The sequence below is a fragment of the Macrobrachium rosenbergii genome, chromosome 46, assembly GCF_040412425.1.
Source record: "Macrobrachium rosenbergii isolate ZJJX-2024 chromosome 46, ASM4041242v1, whole genome shotgun sequence".
NCBI classification, from domain to species: domain Eukaryota; kingdom Metazoa; phylum Arthropoda; class Malacostraca; order Decapoda; family Palaemonidae; genus Macrobrachium; species Macrobrachium rosenbergii.
In genome coordinates this window covers 23,007,598-23,030,154 of record NC_089786.1, presented here as the reverse complement: position 1 = coordinate 23,030,154, position 22,557 = coordinate 23,007,598, and the positions used below count along the sequence as shown (strand labels likewise).

The following is a 22,557-nucleotide window of genomic DNA, read 5'->3' as shown; positions in this document are numbered from 1 at the left end:
TCACCATCGTAACCAAGTGGGCAATCGTTTTTATTGCTTTTTAGGCTGCAATATATATGTAGAATCTACTGGTCACTTTTACCAGATACATATGTAATTGTAATAGCCACAATGCCCTCTTAACTTCTCGAATTCTTCGCTCTTTTTTGGATATGCTTATCACTACAAAGCCGTAAGATCCAAGCACCAGAAATTGAAGAGACTGTGATGCCCAGTCGCGGGAAATGAACCCGCGTGACCATAATCACAAGGAGGTCACGTAGTGACAAGCATATCCAAAAAAGCGTGAAGAATTCGAGAAGTTAAGAGGGCATTGTGACTATTACAATTACATATGTATCTGGTAAAAGTGACCTGATGATTCTACATATATATTTCAGCCTAAAACGCAGTAAAAACGGTTGCCCACTTGGCTACGATGGTGAGGATGGGTCTATTCCAGCTCTAATAAATATATATCTGAAAACGACAGGTATATGTATGTACGAGAGGTAATAGACTTTTATCCTTCTCGTGGTCAGGTCGGCAACGTGACCTCCTTGTGATTATGGTGACGCGGGTTCGTTTCCTGCGACCAGGCATCACAGTCTCTTCAATTTCTTGCGCTTGGATCTTACGGCTTTGTAGTGACAAGCATATCCAAAAAAAGGCAAAGAATTCGAGAAGTTAAGAGGGCATTGTGGCTATTACAATTACATATGTATCTGGTAAAAGTGACCAGTAGATTCTCATATATATATATATATATATATATATATATATATATATATATATATATATATATATATACTGTATATATATATATATATAATATATATATATATATATTATATATATATATATATATATATATATATATATATATATATATATATATATATATATATATATATATATTATATATTAATGTGTGTCTGTGTGAGTGTGTATGAAATTCTTATTTCAGAACTCCATTCACACTTGCAACAGAATCCTTGATTCTGAAAGATAAATGATTCACATCTATGGTGATCCAACTTAATTACTCTCGTAATGAACAAAGATTTTTTCCCCACTAGGTAATCCAGTTTTCCCTTTACCCCTAAACTGTGATGCCCCATTAACCATATCGTTACGTTCATGAATAGTTAATGTGTTTTTAGTCTTTTTATTCTACAAACGGTCCTCTTGAGGAAAGAAGCCCTCCTGGAAATAATTAAGAAAATATATTTTCAAGACTTGCAACGTAAAAAATGTTGGAACAGAATCTGGATGATAGGATTCATTTATAAACAATGTCCTATGTGATGTGAGGGTTCATTCATAAAAAAACAGAAGAACGTGTAAAGGTTCATTCAAAAAAACAGTTAAGGGAATCATAGAGTTTGATGAGTTCTGTGAGATACAAGCTCAAAACAATATTTTTAAGGCTTCATAAAATTTTTGTTAGAAAATTAAGATGATCACGACTACCAATAATATATGAGAGAGAAAGGGGAGGAGGAGAAACCTTAATTAAGAAACAAGATTTGATTAAATAATGAGAATATACGTAACGAGAGAGATAGACTTATATAAAAATTGTTGATTAAGGGCCGGGCATAAATGGACTTTGAAAAGCGAAGATTAAAGAACATAAACAAAATTTGATGCAGAGTGAGTAAAAATATCAACAGAGAGAGAGAGAGAGAGAGAGAGAGAGAGAGAGAGAGAGAGAGAGAGAGAGAAAGAGAGAAACGAGTTTTAGGCTAAAATATGGAAATAGACTTGAAGAAAAAAATTTGATTACAGGGGCGGGCATAAATGGATTTTGAACAGAGAAGATTAAGGAACGGAAACAAACTTTAATGCAAAATGAGTATAAATATCGAGAGAGAGAGAGAGAGAGAGAGAGAGAGAGAGAGAGAGAGAGAGAGAGAGAGAGAGAGAGAGAAGAAATAATATAAACGAGGTAACTAACTGCGTAAGAACCCGAGGTTTTGAGTAAATTACCGGGGAAATTTGAAGGAAAGCCTTAAAATATAGATATCTCTACAGCATGGAGACAGAAACGGGGAATGCCGCTAAAAATAAGACCAGGTTCCGGAAGATACGTATTAATGGGACCTCATCACTTACGTGATGACTACCATCTTCTGAAAAGAAGGAATATCGAAGAAGATGGAAAAATCCCACATTCTGAAGGGAATGGGATGAAAGACTGAACAACTTAGTGAGCAACTTACTTTGTGCATGTGTGCGAATGTAAATGCTTAGAAGCAAATTCTATTAAACGCCAGAGAAATGTAGAAATAAATAGGTTCTGTATATATACCTCCCATGACTATTCCACAACATGACACGCTAATTTGCTAATTATCTCTCTTCTCTCTCTCTCTCTCTCTCTCTCTCTCTCTCTCTCTCTCTCTCTCTCTATTTATTTCATTCCTTCCCTTTCTCTCTCTCTTTTAATGCGCCCTCTTCTTTCCCCTCTCTTCATCTACTGTTTTACATCTCTTCCTCCCTTCGTCATTTCATTCATCATCTCTTCCATCATCAATTGTTTCTCCCTTTCGCGTAATATTCAATACGTTCTCCATCTCCCCTATCTCTATATCGCCCTCTGCCTATCTATTCTTTTTAATTTACAATGCCTACACACCTATTCATTCTCACTACTTCTCACTCCATGTAATAGACTCCCCTCTCGCTCCCTTCCTTTTTAATTCTCCGTCTTTCTGTCTGTCACATTCAATTCGTTGCCGTCTCTCCTGTGAACACCCCTCAGCATCGTCCGGCCTCTGAGGAATGTGGCGCTTCCCAAAGCGACGCCTCAAGACGCCGTTTTGCTCAAGGATTCGTGGGCTTAATGCGGAATCTCCCAGAATCCCCTTAATCTCTTGTAATCATCTCGGCTGTGAATTGCGCTGGTTCTAAAGCGGTCTGTTGGGTGTTGTCAGTGCTAATAATAATAATAATAATAATAATAATAATAATAATAATAATAATAATAATAATAATAATCTGCATTGATAATAAAAATAATATTCAAAATCCCTGTACTGATATTATTTACATAACTGATAAGACATGACATCACTTAATAATTATAAAACATTATTATCATCATTGGTAAAGCTGATATCATTAATCAATTTTGGTTCCGGCTTTGGCATTAGAATTGGAAATAATATCAATTCAAGATCATCACAACATCATCATTATAACTACTATCAATATTATTTTATTTGTTATTGCTGTCGAAATCTTTATAACCTTCGAAAATGAGGCTATGATTATGGCTCGATATGTTTGCCTGTCTGTTTATCTTTTTTTTTGCGGAATTTTATGAAATTCCACCAAAGATGGACCTTGTGACCGGCAACAAGATATTAGATTTTTATCATCGTTGTTATTTCCTCCAGTTAACGAACCACTTGTGCTGATCCCAGTAAAAGCAGCTCGTTAGCCGAGGGAAATAGTGACAACGATAACATCTAAATATCTAATGGCTAACGGCCTATGGACTGAAATCAGTAATGAACAGAACCTTGTAAAAAACATAACTTTTTCTCAGAGATGTTATCAAACCGCTACATAAATATCTTCAAGAAATGTATTAACTCACTTGGACGTTGATGAGATTATAAATCGGTTCAACATAAAAACTGTCCTTTAACTACCACGGATTCAAAAAGTGTTCTATTGAACACCCGAGATCGTTAAGGGCCACTAATTACAGGCGAAAATATCAAACAAGTAAAAAAGGGCCGAAGTTTCTTCGGCGCAATCGAGTTTTCTGTACAGCCGCTACAGCGTATAATCAAGGCCACCGAAAATAGATCTATCTTTAGGTGGTCTCCATATAATACTGTACGAGCAGCGGCCCACGAAACTTTAACCACGGCCCGGTGGTAGGATGTCCTCCATTGTTGCCAGAAGCACGATTAAGGTTAACTTTAACCTTAACTAAAATAAAAACTACTGAGGCTAGAGGGCTGCAATTCAGTATGTTTGATGATTGGAGGGTGGATGATCAACATACCAATTGGCAGCCCTCTAGCCTCAGTAGTTTTTAAGATCGGAGGGCGGACAGAAAAAGTGCGGACCGACAGACAAAGCCAACTCAATAGTTTTCTTTTACAGAAAACTAAAAACCAAGCAACTAATACACAAACGGTTCGGTACAATCAATTACAGTATCTGGAAAAAGGATATTCCTCTCTTTCTCTCTCACACATGCAACCTTCAAGAGTTTCTAATTTTCAAGAGTAAAAATTGCTGTTAACATGCACAGTAAACTTGTCCCGCGTGCTGAATTCCTTAGAAAGACGCCCCCCCCCACGCCTCTCTCTCTCTCCAACGCATAAGATCTTTAAGCTTACGATCTTTTTATGAAGTCATCAACACCCTTTGGCCTCCTAAAGCTGCGGTTTCTGAGGCCTTTTAGCAGTGTCGACCTTTGACCTCGACTCAAACGCTTCACCGCCACACTTTCATCCCCTCCATCCTTATCTATAGGCAGTAAATCCCCTTTGATGCAGGAGCCTGTTACAACTGCTCCTTGTTACTTCCGCTGAGTAGGTTGGAAGGCGTTCATCTTTTTCACCCGAGCACGTGTCAACAGCAAATTCGAGAAAGGGTCAAAATTTGAAGGGACAAGTAAATATATTCATTACGAAATCTCGATATGATCAGCTCTTGTGAGGAATTTCTTTATTATACTGTAGTCCTTTTTAGAGGGATTCGATGGCAAATATTTGCAGACAGTATCATTGAAGTTGGTCGTGATTGCCTTCGTATGATGTTCGGCCCTACCACAGGTCACGACTACGGTTTGTTGTTGTGTAAATCACCTTCATGTAATGCTAATTTCTCCAAGAAGCAGGTCATCTTATATTTCATTCCTTCGCTCTCGAGGCAAGTCTGTAAATATACACATGAATATAGGGAGTTCCGATGGCTTAACTGCTCCAGAGCTGACCGCATACTGTAACGACCACGGCGGAGGTAACCATTTGATGAGGGTTCTTTTATAGACAAGTAAAAAAAACAAAGTAAAATTTGCGCCGAAGCTTCTTCGGCGCAATCGAGTTTTCTATACAGCGTACAATGCTGTATGAAACTCTCAGTTGTTCAGTTGCTCCCCAGATGCTGTCACAAGAAGGCGTGTCGGCGACGCCTCCGGATAGCGCTGCCAGGCGCACGATGCAAGGCTAACCTAAACCTTAAATAACATAAAAAGTACGGAGTCTAGAGAGCTGCAATTTGGTATGTTTGATAACTAGAGGATGGATGATCAACTTACCAACTTGCAGCCCTCTAGCCTCAGTAGATTTTGAGATCTGAGGGCGGACGGACAGACAAAGCCTTCTCAATAGTTTTCTTTTACAGAAAACTAAAAAAAAACCAGACACTCTTTTAAAGATAAACTTAGTAGAGACTGGGTCCAAGAAAAGGGAGACTGAATTATAAACAATTAGGGAAAGAATGAATACTGCATGAAGGAAAATGGAGGAGTCTGGGTTTAGGAAAATGGCAGACTAAGAACGCATGTAGAGTGGAGAGCGAGTGGAAAAATGACGGGTTATATTACAGAAAAATACAAACATAGAATTCAGAAAAATACAGAAACTCGATTCAGGTTCTGATTCAAGCTAAACTCAGCCAAGGAAACTAATTCAAACACCTCCTTCTCTAATTCACACTCAGCTAATTTAGTATCATCATCTCACTCCTCCAGATCAAAAGTAATCTTTCTCTACATATGTCTCACTCAGCCAGAGGAGTTAGCTGTACAGTACTGTGTCCCACTCTGTTTAGAGCTAAACTCAAGTATTCCCTTCTCTCACTCATCTTAAACACCAGGCATAAAACACCTTCCATTGTTGCACATTCTGGTTTAGACTCCTCTCTCCACGAAACAAACTTAAAACAGCCCCTTGCTGTTGTAGCACATATTGCGATATCTGTCGCTCTATCACTCAGCACTGGGACTAGCTGTTTAAACCTTAACTCAAGCGATCTCTTACTCTCAATCAGCCAAAACACTGTCTGTAATGCATCTTCTTTATTTTATTCTCAACTAATTCAATCTCACCCTCTCAGTCCTCTAGAAGACCAGGTCAAAGTGTCCTTCTGTTACAAACTGAATTTGATTAATCAATCACTTAATCCCTAATTAATGGGGCAAGACCTTACGTGTCCTGCTTTGTTTTTATATAAACTTAACATATGTTGTCTTCCTCTCTCACTCGTCTATGAGGCTATATTGTCCCACCATATTTCAAATTCTATCAAAGAAGTAGCTTTACCCTTACACTCACTAAGCGCGGGAACTAGCACTTGTTTCAAACACATCTGAAATATTTGGTCACCCTCATTCATGTAGAAGCTTACCTCAACTGTGCCCACTTTCAAGGTCAGTTAGTGCTGCCCATAGGTTTCTCACTCTATAGGTTTCATCCTCGTAACTCTGCTAAAAACACAGCTCTCTCACACTCGACCTTGGTTCTAGGTCCTCTCATTCTGTTTCAAAGGACTTACGATCTGGCAAGAATCAACTACATGAAGGTTCAAAGTAAACAATTTCGTCGTCCTGATGGTTTCTTAATCTGAAGCTTTGTTTAATCGAGAGAAGGTTTCAAAATAACACACTGGTAAACAGAATTTCCCAACATTAAAGGTCATCGGAGAGAAAAAGCTATGCAAAATTAAAAGACACAATAGAATCACAAGACAAAAATACGAAAAAGAAAAACAACAAAAACACTCTAACATTCTTCAAGGTAACTAACAGAAAAAATATACTGGCATTTATGAGACTCTATGTAACAATGTTTTAATTTTGATCAAGGTGCAAAAACCTCATCACACCTATATATAAAAATTGGGTGATGATATTCTTTGAAAAAAAAAATCTTCTCTTTAGAAGAAGCAGGTAGAATGACTCAAGAAACTCACAGAAAGCCAGACAATACAACATGATATCGACTTTCTGATTTTTATTGATATAATAATGAAAAAAAAAATTAGTATCTTTATTCACCATTTCATTTATCCGATATGACCGTCTGTCTTCATCGGTTTGAGCTTGCTGATAATGCACTTTCTAGTAAATTCTAAGAGAGAGAGAGAGAGAGAGAGAGAGAGAGAGAGAGAGAGAGAGAGAGAGAGAGAAGAATAACAGTAGAAACATTTTACAGTTCACTATATGCTTCTCTCTCTCTCTCTCTCTCTCTCTCTCTCTCTCTCTCTCTCTCTCTCTCTCTCTACTTATGAGAACTGCTTTTAACGGAGGTGACTTGTCCTTCAGAGATGCTAATAAGAGCACTTAAAGGTGACGAAAGTCTCAGCATAATCTTGCTGAGAAGACTCAACCTCCGTTTCCCTCTTGGAAAGATTCAATAAAGGTTAAAAGTTATATAATATATATATATATATATATATATATATATATATATATATATATATATATATATACATTATATATACACATATATATGTATATATATATGCATATATACAGTGTATATATATATATATATATATATATATATATGTATATATATATATATATATATATATATATATATATATATATATATATATATATATATATATATATATATATATATATATATATATATATATATATATATATATATATATATATATATATATATATATATATATATATATATGTATATATATATGTATATATATATATATATATATATATATATATATATATATATATATATATATATATATATATATATATATATATATATATATCAAGCTTGAGGGAAGGGCAATAGGCGAGGTTTAAGTAGAAATTTCAGTAGGAAAGCGTCTGAGCGTCACAGATTGCAAAATAGTTCAAATAATTCGGGTAATTTGGCTAATTCTTGGCATTATTTTTCTTTTTAGAATAATTTCCCCTACTTTCCGTTTTGTGATTTATCTCTTTTGGATAGAGTGGTTCGTGGTGGTAGGTTTCTGTTTCCGAATATTAGCAGTTATGGCTTGGACCATCGATGGATGGTCTCTTGTTTGTCACTTTTTCATAAGTTCTATTTTAACATGAGATCTTTCACATTTCAATTGGTCTCTGATCCCCTTTTCCTGACAAGAGGAATCAGATTTGCTGAACAGCAGCACCAAAATGCAGCAAATGTGCCTCGCTGTAGAACTTCTCAATTCCAGAGGTCCTTTATTCCTCACACCATGGGACTGTGGAACAATCTCCCGGAAGATGTCGTTCAATTGGAATTCCAAAAGTTCAGGCGAAGATGCAATGCATTACTACCCTAATATTATTCTCCTTGCATTTTAATATATTTTTATTTATTTATTATTTTTTCTTTAATAAATCAGATCTCTCTTTCTGTATTTCCCTTTACCTCCTCTTACTTCTTCCTGATGAACACCTTATTCTCTGAAGCTTGAATTTCAGGGCTATGGCCACTGTGGGCTTGTTCCATGACTAGGGTTCATCTTCTTAATAATAATAATAATAATAATAATAATAATAATAATAATAATAATAATAATAATAATAATAATAATAATATATATATATATGTATATATATATATATATATATATATATATATATATATATATATATATATATATATATATATATATATATATAATCCTTTTCCTGTCCCAATTGAACTCATGGAGAGGGCAGGAATTCATTAACAAGCTAACTCTAATCCCAGTATGCCTTTGTTAACATAAAAATAAATTACGTGCCTGGTAGTTAGCTGAATGTGGTGGGCAGCAGCCAGGGTTAAGAAAGACATGAAGCGAGCAACATTATCCAAAACGACTTAGTGGAGAGAGAGAGAGAGAGAGAGAGAGAGAGAGAGAGAGAGAGAGAGAGAGAGAGAGAGAGAATATTTCATGAATGGTTTCATCCCACAAGGATGAGGATTACCCACCGAAGCCGTCAGTTCTCAAGCGCTTGCGTTCCGATGGAGTACTGTTCGCTGGTTTCCTTGTCTGTCTGTTTGTCTGTCTGTCTGTCACGTCCGCAGGTTTCCTTGTCTGTCTGTCTTCCCTGTCCGGTGGTTTCTTGTCTGTCTGTCTGTCTTTCCCATCCGGTGGTTTCCTTGTCTGTCTGTCACGTCCGGTGGTTTCCTTGGCTTTTTCGTCTGTCTTTCCCGTCCGGTGTTTTTTTTTGTATATCTGTCAGTCTTTCTCGTCCGGTGGTTTTCTTGTCTGGTTTCTATCTGTCTTACCCTTCGTTTGGTTTCCTTTTTCTGTCTGTTTTTCCCGTCCGGTGGTTTCCTTGTATGTCTGTCACGTCCGGTGGTCTCTTTGTATGTCTGTTTGGCTTGTCTGTCTTTCATGTTCGATGGCTTCCTTTCTCGTCTGTCTCCTTTGTCTGTCTGTCTTTCATGTCCGATGTGCTTCCTTTCTGTTGTCTGTCTGGTGGTCTTTTCACGACAGTCCAGGAACAGCTTGATATAATTTCACTGTTAGTCAACAGAGGCATGCTGGATTTTACGGAAAGCCAATATCGTCCCTCCTCGCCCGGTTCCTAATCGAATGTTGGTCCCTAAGGTTTGTGCTGATTCCGCTTAACGTTGCATTTCAAGGACAGAGAGAGAGAGAGAGAGAGAGAGAGAGAGAGAGAGAGAGAGAGAGAGGTGAGAAGGTGGGTGGCAATCGTAAATATTTCATTTCAACGTTTTACGAGCTATTAATAAGCAGCTGTTTTTAACTGTTTCTTCTTTCTTCCTAAACATATCAACTCGAAAACAAAGTTTTCAACCCAACAATGTCATCGGAGAAATAAAAAGAAGACGAATCGGATCAACTTCACGAAGTTAGCATGCAATTCCAGCAAACACTCCAATCGACATTACACAAGTTCACTTAAAAGTATCTTTCAGCAATTTTGCAACAAGACATCATTTGATTTTTCTTATCTGGTGCACAATTGTAGCCAACGAAGTTAATGGGCGGTCATACAAAAGCGAACATATTCCAGTGCAATTTGCAATAATTACTGGGAACTTTGTGCAAGGTTTTGCAACTAACGCTGGATATTTTCTGCAAGAATTTGGAACAAATAACTGCCCATCTCGCATGTAATTTTGTAACTAATACTTGTTATTTGGGGCAAGATTTTAGAACAAATACTGACCATTTTGCATAGGATTTTGTAAACAAATACTGGCTGTTTGATACGCAAGTTTGGAACGAACACTGGCTATTTGTGCAACATTTTGAAACAAATACTGCCCTTTCATGAACGACTTTGCACCTAATAATGGCCACCTAGTACAAGCCTTTGGGGCGGATAATAGCCATTTCCTGCTTCAAGATTCCGAGGCGGGTTCATCAAGCTGGCAGAATATGTCTCGCGCGACAGCGCCTTTAAAAGCTCGCAAAAGACATCCAAGGCTTGGCGAATGAGTAGCTTTTTAGGTTTTCCATTTCGAACTCTGTACTCATCTCTGGACAAGGCCATTTCAGAAAATTACCTTGGCGTTTGTTTGGAGGAAACGAGTGGTTTTTGTTGGCGCGCTAATCAAGAAAAAGAAAAAAGAAAACTTTTGAGACAATACTTTGGAAGGCTTGGTACGCTTTTGGAAGACACCTTCGAAGCAAGTTTGTTTTTCATTAAATCATTTCCATAGCGCTTTTCTGTTGCGCTTTCCTATCAGACTGATACTGTGTTTCGACGGGGGAAGAACATTTACTGATATACGAATACAGAATAATTTGAATAATAATAACTATAATAATTATGGACATTATAGCTGTTTCAATATGAAAGCCTACTACTACCACTTCTATTACTGCTGCTAACTCTACTGCTCCTGCTACTACTAATAAAAATAATAATACGAAACATTGTAATATATATAAAAGCAGTCCAGACAACAAAAGCATCGATGGTGAGACCCTTGCTCTCTTCAGTACAAAAAGTTAAAAAGTGAAAACCAAACGTTAAAAAACAAAGAAATACTTCACCCGCCTGGTTTTCGTACCATTCGGTTCTTAGCGGTCTAATTCTTTTCAGTCAGACTTTATTACTTCAGCGTGACATAACAAGAGAAGTGCATCGGGCCCTGTCAAGATGTAGAGCTTATTTTCATCTTTTTTTTTTTATTCTATAATTTATTTCATTTTATATATCTACTGCTCTGTTTATACTTTTTTCTTCTATTTTTTACGCACTGATAGTCTTTTCTTTGGTTCCTAATGGGCTTTCTTGCTAGTTTTGTGTGAATGTGCTGTCATGAGTAATAATAATAATAATAATAATAATAATAATAATAATAATAATAATAATAATAATAATAATAATAATAATAATAATAATTTATTTTTATTATTATTATTATTATTATTATTTTAGCTTTTATTATTATTATTATTATCAATAGGCAGAATGCAACCTGAACCCCACGGAGAAATATAATACCATCCAGTTGAATTGGATGACTGAGATGATAATAATAATAATCAATAAAATAATAATAATAATAATAATAATAATAATAGCCTAGCAACCAGAGACTGCAGCTACAGAGGCAAACCAGAAAAAAAATGGACAAGAGAAGATTATAAGGAAATATGGAGATGCTACATCAGAAACAACCTGACATTTGAAAAAGAGGATACAGAAGAAGATTGGTCAACATCTGGAATGAGAGAAACAACACCATTTCAAACAGAACAGAGGCTGGCAGACCAAGTAAGGAACATAAAGAAAAACAACTGATTCTCCACAGCAGAAAGAGAGGAACTGGAATGGCCTTGAGAAATAACACCCAGCAATGAAAGACAAGAAGACGAACTAAGAGCGATGACACAGAAAACGACAGGAATGATGAGTTACCAAACAACGACGCACGAGGAAACACCCAAGATGTAACAGAGAGGTCGGAATGGGTGGAAAAGATCAGACAATGGATGAAGCCAGATACAGAAAGGACAAAGATCGTTTGTCCGTGAAAGCCTACAACACAAAGAAACTAAGGAAAAAAAAAGTGAAGTTAATGAAATAATAAGACTAATGCACACCACCTTTAGCACAGAAACAAATAACCTGACATATGCAGGAGCAAGACTAGAAGTAGAACCCATGGGGATACAAACACCAACATGACCATCACAATGGTTTAATAACAGGAACTAAAACAGCTAGCTGCCTTGGAAAAGGCACCTGAAAAACAAATTATGGCAATGAGATCTGACTTGAGTAAACTGAAAGAGATGGCAGAAGAGAGGCTAAGAAGCAAGAAAACAAGAGAGGAACTGAATGAAAATACATAATACAGAAGGGACTAAACAACACAATAGAAGATATAAAACAGAGGCTTAAAGCCAAAGCACATAAGATCCAACGGTACATTAACAGGAATAAAGGATACCAACAGAACAAACTCTTGGAACCAAACAGAAAAGACTATACAGCCTACTAAGAGGGGAAGACAACCACCAGGAAATTCCTGAAGTTTCATGAAACCAGTAAGAGATCCTGTGAAAACATATGGAGCAATCTGGTATCACACAACAAACATGCAACATGGCTCCAGGAAATCAAGGCAAAAGAAATTGGGAGAATAAACAAAGATTCACCGAGATCACGACAGACACAGTCAGACACCAACCAAAGAAAATGCCCAACTGAAAGCCCAAGGTACTAGATGAAGTCCATAGATACTGGCTCAAACACTTCAAGGCCCTACACCCACAAATAGCAGAACAACTCCAGCACTGTATCACAAGCCACCATGAGCCCAAATGGATGACCACAGGGAGTACATCCTCGTAGTACAGAAAGACAAGAACAAGGGAAAGATAGCAAGTAACTACAGGCCTATCATCTGCCTACCAATAATGTGGAAGTCACTAACAGGTATCATCAGTGAAAGGCTACACAACTACCTAGAGGATACAAACACCATCCTCCATCAACAGAAAGGCAGCAGGAGGAAGTGTAGGGGCACAAAAGACCAGCTCCTAATAGACAAAATGGTAATGAAGAATAGAAAAGAAAAGGAAAACCAACCTAAGCATGGTTTGGATTGACTACAAGAAAGACTTCAGGAGAGGGACATTATACTGCACACGTGGCTAATAGAAAGCCTGCAGAAATATATGGGGCAGAGGAAAACACCATCAGCTTTTAGGGTTAAAAATACAATGTGCAACTGGAATACAGTTTTCTGGAGACAAGCTCTGGGATAAGATCAGCAGAGGTTAACATCAGGAGAAGGGATCTTTCATGTCGAACTCACTGTCGCCACTAGTCTTTGTAGTAGCCATGATTCCCATGACAAAAGTACTGCAGAAGATGGATGCTGGGTACCAACCGAAAAGAAAGGAAAACAGAATTAAACCATCTGATGTTCATGGACGACATCAAGCTGAAAGGGCATGAGCATCAAGGAAATAGATACCCTAGTCCAGACTGATGGCCAGAGGATTTTATCTGGGGACATCAAGATGGAGTTTGGAATAGAAAATGTGTGATTTAGTCAACATACAAAAGACAAAGTAACAAGGACTGAAGGGGATAAAGTTACCAGACGGGAATAGCATCAAACACATACATGAGACAGGACAAATACCTGGGAATAATAGAAGGAGAGGATATAAAACACCAAGAGATGAAGGACACGATCAGGGAAAGAATATATGCAGAGATTTTAGGCTTTTACTCAAGTCAAAACTCAATGATTTGGAAACATGAGAGAACAGAAAGCCATAAACACATGTTTAAGCACCACCAGCAAGTAATCAGATATGGACAAGCACCAAGTGGAGTTGGACAAATAGCTTTGAACCTCCATCAGCATAGACCAGAAAACTAGAAAACACATGACAATACACAAAGTACCACTACACCCAGTGAGCAAATACAAAACAGAGGAACACAACACAAAAAAAGGGGGAGAAATTACTTTGGAAAGAGAACTGCATCAACATTGAGAGCATGAACACTGGGGCAATATCTCCAAAACCAGTGAAGACTAGTGGCAAACTAAGAAAGTGTGCAATAAGGGAAGAAGGACTGATAAAAGTAGACTGAAGACCCAGAAATGGATACAGGGACAGGAGGATGAAAAACAGAAGGGAAAATGAAGATACAACAAACCAATGCATGGACAGTACATGAGACAGACAAAAGAACTGGCCAGTGATGAAACATGGCAAAGATTACAGATAAGAGGAAAGAACTAAAGAAGGAAAGGTGAAAGAAATTGCTAACAGCAGCACAAGATCAGGACCTCGGAGAACCAGATATGTCCAAAGAACAATAGAGATGGAAATAACATTTAACCCATATTCAGGAAGATGCAATGATGAAAGATGAGACCAATAAACCACATAGCAAGTATAATGTCAGGCGCTTGCATCTTTAGAACAGAAACAAAAAGGCAACAGGTGATTCAGTGATGGAAAAGCCCTCCACTGGAGCCTGGCAAGAAAACACCATTGATATATTGCAGTAATAAGTGGAAGGAACACAACCTGAGGGAGTGTACAAAAAACATTTATCAGCCAAAGATCCTCTGGGACTATGGTATCAGAACAGATATGGGTGATCACGTGACGTTGATTGACAAAGTCAAGAAGAAATAAGATACTCCCATTGATGTTGGCAATACCATGGGACACCAGAGAGATAAAGGGAAAGAAATGAAAAATTTTGAGAAGTTATCAAGACCTGAAAATCGAAATAAGAAGGATATATATTTGTTTTGTTGAAATTGTACCCATAATCATAGGAACACTAGGCACGATCCCAAGATCCCTGAAAAGGAATGGAAAAACTAGATGCCAAAGTAGCTCCAGGATTCATAAAGAATTTGTGCTAATCAAGAGGAAACAGTGAAACATAGAAAATGACTGAAAAGTGATGGGACACTCAAGAGGCAGGATGCAACCTGAACCCTGACATTTATATATAAAAACCACCCAGTCAAATATGGATGACTGTTGATAGACCAAAAAAAAAAAAAATATCATTTGAGTAACATATCACGAGGGTTTCAAGTTTCATGATAAAGTTCTTTAGGGTCAGGCAACTATAATAAGAACAATAATCAATAAATAGCAAGTGTTAGGCTCCTGTACTTTACAAAATACCACCACAACAATTTACAAGACGAAATTGTAAAGTTATTCAGCTGAATCCAACCATGCTCCAGTATTACTAAATGGAAAAAAGAGTGTCACGTCTCTCCTAGATGCTAGCAATCTCATTATCCTTGCAAGTTTGCATATATCTTAGGAGAAGATTTATGAGCGTTTTTGTGTGGTCTGTTTATGTGCGTATGTGCCTATATGTTTTTGATTTGTGTGAATGCCATATTTGTTACAGGTGCCAAATAAGGTCAAGGACTAAGTAAGAAAAATCATGGACATTAGGATGTCTTTCATTTTAGTTATTACTTTTCTTCAGTGAGAGGTAAACAGTTTAATAACATCATTTTGAAAAGACAATAAAATAGCAACAAATTCTCACTGGTAAATATTTTGAAGGTGTATGATATATATATACAAAAATATATATATATATATATATATATATATATATATATATATATATATATATATATATATATATATGATTATACGTATATATGGGGATATACCTGACGATGAGGAACGTTGGGGGTCTGCCCTTTGAAATTTTTACGTCCGTAGAGCCCAATTCTGGATGTGCAGGGCCACGAGAATATCGCTGACATTCGCTAAGCCCACTTTTGCTTGAGTAGCATTGTTGAACTCCTTGAAAGAGGCTGGGCAACAGAGCAATTAACATATGATGGAGAGATTTAAACTTGCGGAATCAAAGCTAACGATTCACTACAATTCCCAATATATCCATATGTAAGTATTCTGTATTAATTATTCCTGTTCATCCACCAAGGTGGCATTCGCATTCATCCATGGCAATTAGCGCGCCACTATGAAAACGAACACTAGGAAATTATGAAACCTTTTCACCGAGGTGGCGTGACTCGTCGCATGAGCCACGTGCGACTTGCATTGTTCCGACATTGAACATGTCCGTTTTTTTTAAGCGTGCGACTTGCCACTCCGGACTGTGATGCCAAACTTTAATGGAACTTTAACTATTCAAACTTATTATTAGACGATGTAGTATTAATTTTTTTATTTTAATAACAAAATATACAATAAAATGAAAACTTTTGGATGTATGACACATGCTGATTAGTTTTCAAGAGACTGGACAGATTTGAGCAAGCACATGTGACAACACTGCCTGATGAGAGGGACATTCATCCGAAAGATACTAACTACAGAAGACGTGTGAGCGCAGAGGAACGACTACTCATATTTCTAAGGGATGATAAATCATTATTGTCTCCAGCAATTGAAAAATATATTTGAAACAGTGGCATGAAGTAATAGACGAGAAATACATTGCAATTTAATTATTACTACTACTACTACTACTACTACTACTACTACTACTACTACTAATTATAGCCAAAACGATAACTCAGCACTGAGTTCCAAAAGGGGACCTATAAAACATAATACAGGGTGTTTAGCAATAGTCATGACCTTTTCCAATATACTTTATTATTATTCACAAAATAGGTTAATCACATATGCATCATGATTACAAACACTAAACTTTACAGTACAGTAAATCCTGAGTAGCTGTCTTGATCATGAGGCTCCATTGTCATTGCTTGTTGACCCATAACGTCGTGAGCTTCGGGATGCTGCTGCAGATATTAGTCTGTCGAGTGTGAATATACAGAGACAATAGATGATCGAGAAACTGACCCTTCATTAACTATTTCATCTATGAGTTCCAATAATTTTATTTTAAAATGTCTTTTCAGAACCACTGAAGCCTTCCACGTCTGGGAGAAGACTTTTGAAGAACTGAAAATCAGGATTTTTTTATTCATCACCATATGGCAAAAGTTTCTTTCCGCTTTCGCTAAAAAGCTGGAACTTCTCTTCATCGAGCTCCAGTTGTTTTGCAACTACATAAACACTGTAATTATTTCTACATTATCTTTAAGATACGGATGTATCCAGTACCTCTTCCATTTTAATTATTTGCGGGCGACCATAGCACCAATATTCCAACAATAACCTCCTCATCCGATGATGCCATCTTGTGCATTGTGAAGTGGGCTGCCACCCTGAAACGCATGGCGCGTGCTGCCTTGGTCTGAAATCACAGTGCCACTCGCCTGTGCCACTTGCACCTGCCACTGCCACTGCGATTGCCACCAATTCTGAAAGCGGCCATTGGTAATTACTCCCTGTAAACAGGTACATTAACAGGTTGGCGCACGGAGATGGGTGGATGCCTGTCATGTCTCCCTACCCTCCTGCCCCTACCTACCCCCACCACCAGCCGGATGGACAAACAGATTTGCAGGAGGAGGGTGGATGTGCCATGTCTTTCCTACCATCCCAATCTCCAAACTACCACACCGGTCTCATCCGGGCGGACAAACAAGATCCACTTGGATTTTATTTTTATTGAAAATCCATAGGTAATCATTCCATATAAATCCACCGTCAGGTTCCTCAACACCTGCCCAGCAGTCATGACAGCAAGAGCTCGTCAGGAACGGTAGGATCCTGACACGCATTCGTCCCAAGGCAACTGCAAAACCCATTGACCGAGACGCTTAACAGGAAAGTTCGCACAATCTCTCGACTCTTGTTTCTGCGCCTGACAAAGAGAAAATGGATGGAGAGAAAATGGATGGATTTGAAACAGAATAGCACAAGTTTCAATCAAACTCACGATCATGCAACTTAACTTGTAAAATGGTTTCTGGCTACTAGCAAACTTGTTTATGATAATTTTGCATGTATTTTCCACTTCAGTCAATCTTTATTTGCATCCGTAGGATTTTTGTTTTGTTGTTGTCTGACTCATGGCTTTGGAAAATACGTTGAAACACCCATTTTCCACTTTGTTATGTTCTTTGAAAGAAAGTGTTTGCATGGCGTAATTATAAATCGCGTTTCTGTATTCGATAAATAAGTTATAATTATTTGTTTTCATTGTTTTTCGTCGTTTACGTTAATAGACCGGTCTTTAGGCATTCATTTAATCTTTGCATATATTTGCCTTCCTTAGCCGTAGAATATGCGCCTCAACTGTCGTGAATAAGTTTCCCCGTTCTCTCTCTCTCTCTCTCTCTCTCTCTCTCTCTCTCACTTCAGTTACGAGAGCGTTACAAATGCTTTCAGTTTCACAACTTGTAATATTCTATAATTATAATTGCCCAGCTGTGTGCGTAATCACCGTGAAAAATTCATTTTACTTCATGTTCATTTTGTTTGACGTTCGCTAAAACTGAAGCGCGGAATTAAGTTCCAAGCAATTTGTCCTTCGCCATGGGGTTTAAGACCACGGGTCTTCGTGGGAAAATATTCCACCGTAACAAGTGCTTCGTTCGCATATTGCCATGGGAACTGTATATATATATTTAAGAACATTGTATTATGTTTCATATTAACAATTATGTCAAGAATGGAGTTGGACCCTTTGCTATAAAAATAATTATCTCCCCATCGTTATTTAACCTCTGTATCCTCTGATTGGTTTACTAGGGAGAACCAAGGTGGCGTGAACAGTTTTTAATGAACTTCCCGTCTGCCATCGTTGAGTAAGTTGACTTTGATATTCTATGTTGATCAACAATCGTTAATTATTCAAGTTCGGAAGAAGAGCTAAAAATTTTTACGTTCTTTGTTTAAAATCTCTCTCTCTCTCTCTCTCTCTCTCTCTCTCTCTCTCTCTCTCTCTCTCTCTCTCTCTCTTTTCCTTTCATTTTACTTGTCCAGAGTAAAGAATCTTTGGTTTGCATTCCAATACACCGTGATATTCCCTCAGCCATTGTCCCTCTCGTTGCTTGCTTGTTTTTGCGTCTTGTGTATTTCTGTCTCTTCCCCTTGTCCTTTACAGAGATAAGACGTTGGTTAATATTCATAAATATAAATCCCTGTGCATGGAATCAGTTATTCCATTTTATTGAGGAGTTATCTTGCAGAGAACCGCTTTTGTAAATCAGGAACAAACACAATATAAAAATTCTTCTTTACACATTTTTACCTTTCTTCTTCCATCCTTAGCCCTTTGCCCTTTCACTGATTCACAGCTGCTTTGAATTTTCCTTTAGCTTGAAGTTCGATTAATTTGAGTATTGAAATTTTGTTTTCACCTACTTTCCCTTGTGTTTGCCCCTATTGCTTCTGTGCGATAAATCTTGTTCGTTTGATCAATGGAGTGAGCCCTAAGATTAATTCTATTGTGACTGTGATTATCAGTCTGTATTTTCAACATTTTAAAATAATTTTCTGTCATACATTTATGATTTGCGGCTCGAAAGTTGAAATTTGGTCTTACTGATTGTAGTTGTAACTTGTCGCACCATAGTTGTGTTTGTTTCCTTGGGGTTATGATATGATTTAATTCGGGAATTTAAAGGCTCTTGGTCTTTGGCTGGTTTACGCTACCTGGTCTTAGGATCATAAGCTGGTTACAACTCTCTCATGAGCGCTTAAAACAGCCTCCTTGTGTTCAATATGAGGTCATATTTTTGTCTTGTAATTAAATTGGAGGTTAATTTTTTCATGTCTAGTATGACGGTTAATCTAATTTTAAGTAGTCTATGGTACTAAGAAGATTTCATATGCTTTGAAAAATGTGTTGGTATTAATTCGTTTTCAGAAACACTTTTTCTTAAATAGCAACAACACTGAATATAAGGCGAGCCTTGACTTCAAGTCACAACACAAAACATATGGATGCAGGAACTTTCTGATGTCCCATTCCTCTTCATTTTCGCTTTTGCACAATTCTATCGCACATGTTATTCTTATCATGACAACACCTATCTATTTGCCTGTCTTTCTCTTTTTACAAATCAAACCCACTTAATCACAAGGCATTCCTATATTCTCTTGGATGTTAGATCCGAAAATCATTTAATTAATTCCCAAAAGTCGTGTCCTTAATGTGAACCCTTTACACCTCTAACTCTTTGGCCCCATTTGCTGAATATAAACGCGTTTACGTCACTGTTTCGAAACGCTGTACCCCTGAAAGGATGTTACCACTTCTCAAGTCAAGTCCAACAGGAGCGGAGACAACTACTGAAGGTGCAAGCTGTACCCGGGAAGACCATAAAAAATAAGCACTGGCAAATCTGTTGTGCAAACCTACGTTTTCCCAGACTGAATGCTTAAGTCCCTCGCAAGAGCCTCATTTCAGCAATGAGAAGGTTTGAAAGGTGACCATCAAGTACCATTCAAGTGCTTGTTGAATATCCCTTCAAGCCCGCTGTAGGGTCGCAACTTCATCACTCATATAAGCAGGAATGGTCGCACCTCCATCCTGCAGCAGTCACGGAAAAGCTAAATCTCTTATCTTATGGAGGCGAACAAAGATAAATCTCACCTCTGATACCACAAGTTACATCCATAGAATATCCCCTCACTCACGTTTAAATACCCTAGCAAAAGCGCTCCCATGCTGTCTGTTTTTTACTGATATGATTCTCATTTTGGTCTCTCTCTCTCTCTCTCTCTCTCTCTCTCTCTCTCTCTCTCTCTCACACACACAGCACACACACACACATATATATATATATATACATATATATATATATATATATATATATATATATATATATATATATATATATATATATATATATATATTATATATATATACACACACATATGTATATATATATATAATATATATATATATATATATATATATATATATATATATATATATATATATATATATATATATATATATATATATATATATATATATATATATATATATATATATATATATATATATGTGTGTGTGTGTGTGTAACAACTGATATTAATAAACTATATTTTTATATTTGTCAAAACTCAAGCCGCCTTACCGAATCATTTTTATGTGTGATACCTTGAAAAGCACATCTTACCATTTAGATTATACAAAGGTACAAAAATGTACAAAACAAATGAAAGACGAAAAGATTCAGTATTACAAAAATATTAGAACTTCTCGAAGTTCGAATATTTCTTCAGACCTCTTCATGAGGTTCCATTGTGGTGGTCTTTCACCACACTGAATCTTTGTCAAGACAGAATTTCCCTCGCCATTTTCAGGAATCTCTGGATCCTTAGAAGAAAGAAGCATTGCAAAAGACAATTAAATAAAATTTAAAGAAAATGCCATTGCAGATAGTTGCTTGTTTTCTTATTTCGAACGTCACCAACAGATCTGACTGAACTTACGAATGAAAAAAATAAATCGCGAAATACACATGTGCAAAATAATTCCACTAGAGACCGCTGGTAAAATGAAAGTGTCGTCGAAGGCATTCTGAGGAAGCAACGAAAACATATTCAAGAAAATACACTCAGGACAGAACATAGGCTACCCAAACCCCAAGTATAATGTCTGACGGTCACTATGCGTACTTTCAAATATCTAAAATTGAGTGAAGAGGAACCATTCCCATTAATTCTGCTTCTGTACAGATAATTGTTATTAAAAACACCGAGATTCAAATTGCGATACTGAATTTAAACCTATAAAGTCATAAAATTATCATATGAAAAGGAGATCATAAGTATAGAGACGGTTAAGAAAAAACTGAAACCTTGAAAATAAGTCATTTTAATAATGGAAGCATTTAAACCAGGCAAAATCCCCGTCTTCTATATTACGAAAATTAACCTTTCAGCAAAAGCACATCAAATCTGAGTCGATTTCTCGCAAAAGCTCAATCTTATACACATACCTAGCCAGTTTAACCAAGCTATAACTTGCTCTTGGAAATACTGCCAAAACAAAAACTAGAGCTAGGATACACAGACATTCACATTCAAGAAATTACATTCATTCAATGTCAATGGCATTCTATTAACAAGGTTAATAAAAACGGGAAGCACAAGAGCGTGGGTCGTAGAACGAAATTCAAAAGAGTAATAAATACACACATATACATATATATACGCAATATATAATATATATATACATATATATATATATATATATATATATATATATATATATATATATATATATATATATATATATTACTTTAACCAACAGTTTATTTCCTTACCTTTGACCTGTCCATTATGAAAGAGGATTAACGCCTCGTTAAACCTTTCATTACAAGCGCTTTCAGGTAAACACGGCGTTCCACTTCTTCTCTCCCATGAATAAGATAACAGGACCTGGAACGAGATTCTCGATTAACTCTCTTGTCTTTTGGTTGTCTGTTCAAAGTAATTCAATTCTGGGGCTCTGGAAGGGAAGCACAGCAATGTAAACACGAGCTCTATACAGAGAGAGAGAGAGAGAGAGAGAGAGAGAGAGAGAGAGAGAGAGAGAGAGAGAGACAGAGACAGAGAGACAGAGACAGAGAGACTAATGGATCAAAGACGAATAGATGAGAAAATGGAGTAAGAGAAAATGCTACCAAAGGAAAGGCAGACAGAAAAAGAGGGCGAGAGAGAAGATTCAATTAAGTTTGCTAACAAGCTTTAGGAAGCATTTGCCAAAATTATTTGAGGAAAGACAGT

General features: G+C 36.9%; 1 pseudogene; it reads left to right on the top strand.

The window, feature by feature from the left end:
- Positions 1–12,732: 12,732 nt before the first annotated feature.
- Positions 12,733–22,557, top strand: part of LOC136830400 (G-protein coupled receptor 54-like) — a 48,978-nt pseudogene continuing 39,153 nt past the window's right edge.